A 10,240-nucleotide genomic window follows, 5' to 3' on the forward strand; every position below is an offset into this window, starting at 1 on the left:
CCTGGGCCGCCGCTTGGGTTGCGAGACAAGGTGCTTTGAGGGACAAGATAGGGGAGGGGAAGGTGTCGCTGTCTATAAGGAGTTGATGGATTGGGAGGGGCCCCTGTCGGGAGACATAAGGCGCAAGTGGGAGGAGCAGCTGGGAGGGGAAGTGAGGGCCTGGACATGGGCAGAGGGTGAATGCACCTCGTATTGTGCGAGGTTAAGCCCCATCCATTTTAAAGTAATACATAGGATGCATATGATGGTAGCAAGGATGAGTAGGTTCTTTGAGGGGGTAGAGGATAGGTGTGGACGGTGTATGGGGAAGCCCGTGAATCACGTCCAAATGTTCTGGGCATGTCTGTAGTGATCTCTGTATGTGCATGTACATAAGGGGTTAATGTGTAATCAGTAGCACGCACCACATGATCACTCGAGGACCGGAACAACAGGGGTATAAAGGCAACCACATTGGGTCTCTCTCCCTCTCTTTTGAATGAACTGTGACAAGGGTAGGAGTATCAGATTAGCTCAGATGGTTAGTGTAGTTACTGTAGTTAGATCTTGTCAACCTTATCACTAGTGTCAATGTTAAAGTAAAGAACTCATGCAATTAACGTTATAGTTACTCAAAAAACCTTTTGTTAACACTGGACGAGTTTGAGTCTTCTTCATCGAGATTCAGAAGACCTCATCAGTAACCAAGCTTTGAGTAACACATATTATACTCCATAGTATATCAAGATATTACAGGAGTGTAATAAAAGATGGTACCAGGCGTGTTGGCTTTAAAAGAACTAGTTAGATTAGGTTAGACAAAAAGAGAAGAAAATTCAGATCGGATATTCGACTGTGGAAGACTTTGCAGCAGATGGATCCTCGATGACTAAACGATTCGATGGACCACGTTCAAGTATCAATGCAGCTGAAAACTGATGGTAACTTATGTAATAACTGGAAAATGTTTGTACAAAAGTTCCAAGTATATATGGAAGCTAATGATTTAAACACGGTCTCTGAAAAAAGGAAAATAGCACTACTACTCGGAATAGCAGGACATGAAGCCATCGAGATCTATAACTCCTTCAATTTCTTGTAAGGTGAAGACAAAACTAAATATAAAGTGATTATTGCAAAATTTGAAGAACACTGTAACAGTCAGTCCGGTGAGATGCTGGAAAGATTTAACTTTTGTCACAGATGCCAGAGAAACGGAGAGCCCATCACTGATTTTATTACAGACCTCAAGTAAATAGCACAAGGCTGTAATTATGCTGATTTCAGAGACACTATGATAATGGATCAATTAATTTCTGGACGATCTGATAAAAATTTGAGGGAAGAACTTTCACAAAATAAGTATCTAACTCTAGAAATCGCTATACAAAATTGCCTTGCTTATGAACAAAATCAATACTTTGAGTCTTTACAATCAGTATCCAGAAAACGAAATCTGTAAAAAGGACGCAAAGTCTCCCCACAAGGCAGAGGCAGGGCTGAAACTGAAGAAGACAGAAGTTCTGAGCGACAGGCATCTTGCGCATGTGCAATTTGACCAGTCCGCACATGCGCACTTACCTAAAAGATGCAAAGCGGCAGAACAGTGTTTTGCGCGTGTGCGAGAAGCCGCACATGTGCGAGAAGCCGTGCATGCGCAGTTGCGAAAAGAGCGCACAGTAAAGGAAACTCGGCGTGTACATGCGCAATCGAGTCCTATGCATGACATCACATCAGAGGACCTGGACCACGCCCACTTAAAGGGGAAATGCCCGAAAATTGAAAAAAAAGAGTTTTAAAGCTAAGGAACCCAATTTCTTTACTTCCAAAGACAGAGCAATGCCTGAACTTCTACCAGCAGTTGAAAATAACCTCCGCAGCACCCTGGAACAAGCAGTTTGCACCACCCAAAGTGAAAAGCACAGTGACAAAAGCGAAACCAAAGAAGATGATTTGTTCATTGAATATGAAGACCATAATAACAAATCCGAAACCAAAGAAGATGATTTGTTCATTGAACATGAAGAGCACAATAACGAATGTGAAACAAAAAGAGATGATTTGTATATTGAAGAATACTACTCAGACATGGCTGAGTTCTTCGGATATGATGAACATAGCATCAACAACAACAAGCATAACAAAGGCAACAACAAGCACGACAAAAACAAGAACAACAAAAACAGAAACAACAGGCATGACAAAAGCAACAACTAGAACAACAATGGAAACAACAAAGACAGAAATGACAAAAACAACAACAATGAAACAACAACTTGTACGACATGGTACAACTCTGCACATGAAGGACAATGTAACAGTACAGCTCAAAACAATGGCAAGTGTACAAACATATCATGGTATGACAACGAATCTCACAAATTCACATTTGCTCCACTACAAACAAGCAAACCAGCTTTCAAGGCAGAGGACAGTCAACAATACCGCAAACACAGAAAAAAGTTCAGATCAGACAACAAAGATGACATAAGAATCAATACCGCAAGCACAGGGAAAAGTCCAGGCCAGACAACAAAGATGACATACAGAATCAACACCACAAGCACAGGGAAAATGTCCAGGTCAGACAACAAAGATGTAACACAGAATCGCTACCACAAGCATAGAAAAAAAAAGTCAAAATCAGACAACAAAGTGATTTGACCAGTCGAACACCTCATGATGACTTCTTGGTGACTTAAACACAAGAACACTGATGATGTTCACAAAGAAAAGACAACATCAACATCACCATGTCAACAACAGAAGAAGAAAGCAACTCAACCGAATAAATTCAAAGTTGGACTCATAAATTTTTTAAATTAAGATTGGACTCATAAATATGAATTGGCTTTGTATAATCATCAATATCATCATAACTTGTACATATCATCATTTATCTACCTGTTTCAAGCAAACGAAAAAGAAGAACCTAAAAGACTAAATATATTAACATTTGACTGATTAACTCATTCATTTTATGTAATGCATTTGCAAACTGCATTCATTATGTTTGTTCAATTTTCTTTTAACATACAGAAAATATGTAACACAAGAAAAAAAGGGGAATGTAGTGATCTCTGTATGTGCATGTACATAAGGGTGCATGTACAAGTGTAATCAGTAGCACCACATGATCACTAGAGGGCCGGACCAACAGGCAACCACATTGGGTCTCACTCCCTCTCTTTTGGATGGACTGTGACAAGGGCAGGAGTATCAGATTAGCTCAGATGTTTAGTGTAGTTACTGTAGTTAGATCTTGTCAACCTTATCACTAGTATCAATGTTAAAGTAAAGAACTCATGCAATAATTGTTATAGTTACTCAATAAACCTTTTGTTACCATGGGACAAGTTTGAGTCTCCTTCATCGAGATTCAGAAGACCTCATCAGTAACCAAGGTTTTGAGTAAAACATATTACACTCCGTAGTATATCAAGATAATACAGGAGTGTAATCAAAGAATGTCCAAGGCTGAAGGGGTTCTGTCAGGAGTTCGCGGACATAATGTCCGAGGTGCTGGGGTGGAGGTGGTCCTAGCACCAGAGGTGGTGATATTTGGGGTGTTGGAAGACCCGGGAGTCCAGGGGATGAGAGAGGCCGATGTTTTGGTCTTTGCCTTCCTGATAGCCCGGAGGTGGATTTTGCTTCGTCGGAGCCACCGAAAGGGTGGGAGAGCGACCTGGCGGAATTCCTGAGGCTGGAGAAGGTGAAGTTCGTCTTGAGGGGGTCAGTGGATGGGTTCACTCAAGAGTTGGAAGTTGTGTATTACTTTCTTGAAAGAGGTTTGAGGGGTCAGCAGTGTGTGGGTGGGGGTGGGGGTTAAAATGGGGAAGGCGTGAGATGAGTGTGGGGATATGCCTATCGGCTATATCATAGTTGGCTGGTGTGCGGCCTCCAACCAGAAGGTGGCGCGGTACAGGCACACCATGCGGTCTCCAGACTAAGGTCATGTGACCTGCGACCTGGATATAAAGGGACACACATCCAGCCATCAAGAGAAGAAGATTGAGAGGGTAATAAGATATACATGTAATTGGTCAGTGCTAGGTGTAAGTTCCAGAGGAGTAGCAAGACCCCATAACATGCTCTGTATCAGATTGCCATTTTACCACACAAGACACGATAAAAGGATCCTGGCTTGGACATATTGAGTTACTTCATAAAGTACAAGGGACCAAACATAACAATGTGGAGGGGGTTGTATTAGGGGAGCAGGGGGAGTCTCTGCTTTTGTTTATTTATACTTAAAAAAAAAGAGAAAAATGCCACCCATAAAAAGGCAATGGTGGAACCTTTTCTTTGTGTTTAAAAAATTTTTTTTTTAGTGTACCCAATTAAGAGGCAATTTAGTGTGGCCAATCCACCTAGCCTGCATATCTTTGGGTTGTGGGAGTGAGACCCATGCAGACATGGGGAGAAAGTGCAAACACCACACAGACAGTGACCCAGGGACGTGAACGAACCCAGGTCCTCAGCGCCATAAGGTGGCTGTGCTAACCACTGTGCCTCCGTGCTGCCCATGGTGGAACCTTATTACATTGAAAATGAAGCTCAAAGCTTCTTTTTCTAGCTGAGCGTAATTAATTTCTGTGCTAGTAAGAGTGCGTAAAGCAAATGTTATCGGTCGTTCCTCTTCTGAATGCAGAATGTGCGAGATAACTACATGAACCCCATAGGGTAAGGCATCGCAAGCTAATTGCAACTTGGATTATAATGAACAAAAGCTCTGACTTCAGTAAAGCTTCTATAAAACTTTGTTGTCTGCATTCTCGCATTCTTCTGACCATAGCAATGTGCACAAAGGCTTCAATTGTGTTGCTAAATTTAGCACAAATCTGCCATAATAATTGATCAATCCTAAAAGCAACCTTAATTCTGTCACATTGAGGATGCAGTGCTTCTCAGATTGCTGATATTTTCTTTGATTCTTTGTGTAAACCGTCTTTGTCGATGATATGACCAAAGTACGGTAGCACAATGGTTAGCATTGTGGCTTCAAAGCACTAGGGTCCCAGGTTCAATTCCCGCTGGGTCACTGTCTGTGAGGAGTCTGCACGTTCTCCCCGTGTCTGCGTGGGTTTCCTCCGTGCTCCGGTTTCCTCCCACAGTCCAAAGACGTGCAGGTTAGGTGGATTGGCCATGATAAATTGCCCTTCGTGACCAAAAAGGTTAGGAGGGGTTATTGGGTTACGGGGATAGGGTGGAAGTGAGAGCTTAAGTGGGTCAGTGCAGGCTTGATGGGTCGAATGGCCTCCTTCTACACTGTATGTTCTATGTTCTATGTCAGGGTCCCAGGTTCGATTCCTGCTTGGGTCACTGTCTGTGTGGAGTTGCGGATTCTCTCTGTATCTGCGTGAGTTTCCTCAGGGTGCTCCGGTTTCCTCCAACAAAGTCCTGAAAGACGTGCTTGTTAGGAGAATTGAACATTCTGAATTCTCCCTCAGTGTACCCGAACAGGCACTGGAGCGTGGCAACTAGGGGATTTTCACCGTAACTTCACTGCAGTATTAATGTAAGCCTACTTATGACAATCATTTATGGATCACTTGAAAAAGTCACTTTTCCTTCTTAACTCTCAGGTTGTGGCTCTATCACCGCTTCAAGGGCACTTCCAAATTATCAAAGTGGTGGTGTTCTCTCAAACTGGAGATGAGTATGTCATCTAAATAGTATTGCATTCCATTCTACCCACATGGATCTTTGAAAAAGAGCAAGTGCAGATGTTATTCCAAAAGAGAGTCTTTTGTAATGATGCGCTACGATGGTGAGTAGTGGCTATGATTCAGCAGTCACATTGATCTGCAGATATGCCTGCGAAAGATCAATTTTACTGAATTTTTGTCCTCTGGAAGACAAGTCTTCAATCAGTGGCAGTGGATAATGAGCTACGCACTGGGTTAATAGTGGTTTTAAAATCTCCACAAATTCTCACTGAGCCATCCCACTTTAATACAGGAATGATTGGTTTCACCCAATCACTTGTAGCAACAGGTTCAATGACTCCTGACTGTAATAATCTTTCTAGTTCTTCTTCAACTTTAGGCTTGATGGCGTGTGGTACAGTTTTATGTTTAAGACATTTGGGTGTGCCGTCGGGCTTGATTTTTAGATAAAACATAACGCTAATCAGAGGCTAGTGAATCTTCGAACACCTCCTCAGAGTTGTTCAGAAGTTGTTGCAAGTTGCTCCTTGAATCCACTAATCGACTGACTGTTTCCCACTTAAGTCTAATCTTAGTCAACCATGCTCTGCCAAGTAGAGCAGGAAGGTTTCCCCGGAAAACATGGAGGCAAATTCTCTATCTGCCTATTTGCGTCTACTTTCACCATAATGCACCTTTTTAATGGTACAGCCTCTTCAGTGCACATCCTTAGGATCACATTTGATGGATCACATTTAATGGTTGTAAAAGGCAGATGCATCAACTTTGAATATGTTGTCTCAGGTATTAGCGATACAGCTGTACCCGTAGTCACTTTCATTTCAATTTCATGACCTTCAAGTTTTGGATATGCCCAAAAATATTGTTGATCATCCTGCATTGACAAGTCACTTAGCTTAAGCACTTGCAGTAGCTTGGTCTCGCTATGTTTTGAGAGCTCCTGAGCTTCATCCACTAATTGGTAGACACTACTAGATTGTTTACTTATGTTGTTCTTCTTGCACCTTCTTGGTGTAGAACAATTTTTCTGAGCCCAACATTTCTGGGCAATGTGGCCCTTCTTACCACAGTTATCGCGAGTATTTGGTTTACTCAAGCATTCCCCTGCTGAGTGTCTAACCTGTGTACAACAGTGATATGGTTGCACCTTTGCAGCCTTGTTCCTCGAGATATCCATTTTGTGGATCTTCACCCCAGCCTCTTTCTGTGAAGTTTCTCTCGTAGGAAGCTCATAGATATGGCAACTTCCACAGCAGCTTTCAGAAATCACTTACACTAAGTAGCTTCCTCTGAATTGCTTCACTGCGTATCCCAGAAACCAGCCTGTCTCGAAGAGTTTCAACAATTGCTATAGCAAATTCACAACATCTAGCTAATCTCCTTAAAGGTGCTATAAACTGTAAAATGGTTTCACCTTCTTCCTGACTATGGAAGTGGATTGGAACCTTTCTGCAATCAATAATGGTTTGGGAGAAGTGTCCCTCTAAAATTTTCATTCATTCACTGAAGGACTTGTCTCCTTGTTTTGCTGAGTTAACAAAATTCTGTAACAGCAAAAATGCTTTACGGCCAACTGAGCTGAAACAATTTGCGACCTTTAGGTTCTCTGGAGTCTGATTGTTGGAATCTTTGCTCATATAAATTCCATGTTTCATAATCCTCATCAAACCTGTCCATGGCACCCATTCTTCCTGCCATTTTTGGATCCCGGCTCCTAGGGTCTACACTTCCTCTGTTCCGACTCTGTTGGAAAGTATGGCACAAAAGAATCACTTGAACAAGCAATTAGGGACTTCCGGGTGCGGCGATGACCAGCTGAGTCGCACGTTTCGGCAGCTCCCGGTGAAACGGACTTTTGGGCTCTTGATAGGAGCCCCAACGGCAATTTTGACGGCTAAAAACACTGTGCGGTAAACCAGAAGGGAATCCCCCCTGGATACGGATGGAAAAAGGAGGAGAAAGTGGCCAGATTGCAGTGGATCCTTTAGAACAGCGGCAAGGAAAGCAAGCAAAAACCAAGATGGCGTCGGAAGGTGGCAGTTTAACATGGGGCCCTGAACAACAAGAGTTCTTGAAATGCTGTGTGGAAGAGATCAAAAAGGAAATGAAGAAAGAGCTGTTGGCCCCGATACTACAGGCGATCGAAGGGCTAAAGGAGGAACAAAAGACCCAGGAACGGGAGCTTCGGGTCGTGAAGGCAAAGGCAGCCGAGAATGAGGACGACATACAGGGCCTGGTGGTGAAGACGGAGACGCAGGAGGCACATCAGAAACGATGTGTGGAAAGGTTGGAGGCACTGGAAAACAACGCAAGGAGGAACAACCTGAGGATTCTTGGTCTTCCTGAAGGTGTGGAGGGAGCGGACGTCGGGGCATATGTGAGCACGATGCTGCATTCGTTAATGGGAGCGGAGGCCCCGGCGGGTCCGTTGGAGGTGGAGGGAGCATACCGAGTGATGGCGCGAGGACCGAGAGCAGGAGAAATTCCCAGAGCCATAGTGGTGAGATTCCTCCGTTTTAAGGATAGAGAAATGGTCCTTAGATGGGCGAAGAAAACTCGGAGCAGTAAATGGGAGAACGCGGTGATCCGCGTTTATCAAGACTGGAGTGCGGAGGTGGCGAGAAGGAGGGCGAGCTTTAATTGGGCCAAGGCGGTGCTTCATAAAAAGAAGATAACATTTGGAATGCTGCAACCGGCAAGACTATGGGTCACATATCGAGGGAGGCACCACTACTTTGAGACGGCGGATGAAGCGTGGACTTTTATTGTGGAAGAAAAACTGGAATGAGCGGGTTATTAAAAAGAACGTTCGAACAAAGTGGTGGGGCGAATGTGGGGGGCAAAGAGGGGTTTTATGTACTAATCCTGCGATGTGGTAACTTTTCTCTCTCCCACAGGTGGTGATGGGGGGAGGAGGGGAGGTGGAGGAGATGGGGCGTTGGCCATTGGGGGCGGGGCCAAGGGAGAAGCGCGGGCTTGGTTCCCGCGCTATGATAATCATGGCGGGAATAGAGAAGCAGGAAGGAGGGGGCGTCGCACGGTGTGAGCCGAGGTCACGGGGGGAAGCCGAGGTCGGCCAGGGTTTGCTGACTTCTGGGAGCAACATGGGGGGAGTAATTACGCTAGCGGGGGATCTAGCGGGGTGGGTGGGAGGGGGGAATTACTGGGTTGCTGCTGCTGGGGAGAGGGGGGAGCTGGTATGGGAGAGGATGGGCGGGGGGGCACCGCCTGGGGGAGATACAGCTGCGTGGGAACCGGGTGAGGAGCTGGAAAAAAGTGATGGCTAATCGACAAGGGGGGGGGGGGGGGGGTAGGAAGCCCCCCAACTCGGCTGATCACGTGGAACGTGAGAGGGCTCAACGGGCCGATAAAGAGGGCACGGGTACTCGCACACCTTAAGAAACTTAAGGCAGATGTGGTTATGTTACAGGAAACGCACCTGAAACTGATAGACCAGGTTAGGCTACGCAAAGGATGGGTGGGGCAGGTGTTCCATTCGGGGCTAGATGCGAAAAACAGGGGGGTGGCTATATTAGTGGGGAAGCGGGTAATGTTCGAGGCAAAGACTATAGTGGCGGATAACGGGGGCAGATACGTGATGGTGAGTGGCAAACTACAGGGGGAGACGGTGGTTTTGGTAAACGTATATGCCCCGAACTGGGATGATGCCAATTTTATGAGGCGGATGCTAGGACGCATTCCGGACCTAGAGATGGGAAAGCTGATAATGGGGGGAGATTTTAATACGGTGTTGGAACCAGGGCTGGATAGGTCGAAGTCCAGGACTGGAAGGAGGCCGGCAGCAGCCAAGGTACTTAAAGATTTTATGGAGCAGATGGGAGGTGTAGACCCGTGGAGATTTAGCAGACCTAGGAGTAAGGAGTTCTCGTTTTTCTCCTATGTCCATAAAGTCTACTCGCGAATAGACTTTTTTGTGCTGGGTAGGGCATTGATCCCGAAGGTGAGGGGAACGGAGTATACGGCTATAGCCATTTCGGATCACGCTCCACACTGGGTGGACTTGGAGATAGGGTAGGAAACAGGAGGGCGCCCACCCTGGAGAATGGGCATGGGACTAATGGCAGATGAGGGTGTGTGTCTAAGGGTGAGGGGGTGCATTGAAAAGTACTTGGAACTCAATGATAATGGGAGGTCCAGGTGGGAGTGGTCTGGGAGGCGTTGAAGGCGGTGGTTAGAGGGGAGCTGATATCAATAAGGGCACATAAAGGGAAGCAGGAGAGTAAGGAACGGGAGCGGTTGCTGCAAGAACTTTTGAGGGTGGACAGACAATATGCGGAAGCACCGGAGGAGGGACTGTACAGGGAAAGGCAAAGGCTACATGTAGAATTTGACTTGCTGACTACGGGCACTGCAGAGGCACAATGGAGGAAGGCACAGGGTGTACAGTACGAATATGGGGAGAAGGCGAGCAGGTTGCTGGCACACCAATTGAGGAAAAGGGGAGCAGCGAGGGAAATAGGGGGAGTGAGGGATGAGGAAGGAGAGATGGAGCGGGGAGCGGAGAGAGTGAACGGAGTGTTCAAGACATTTTATAAAAAATTATATGAAGCTCAACCCCCGGATGGGAGGGA

The sequence above is a fragment of the Scyliorhinus torazame genome, chromosome 3 (genome assembly GCF_047496885.1).
Source record: "Scyliorhinus torazame isolate Kashiwa2021f chromosome 3, sScyTor2.1, whole genome shotgun sequence".
Taxonomy (NCBI): Eukaryota; Metazoa; Chordata; class Chondrichthyes; order Carcharhiniformes; family Scyliorhinidae; genus Scyliorhinus; species Scyliorhinus torazame.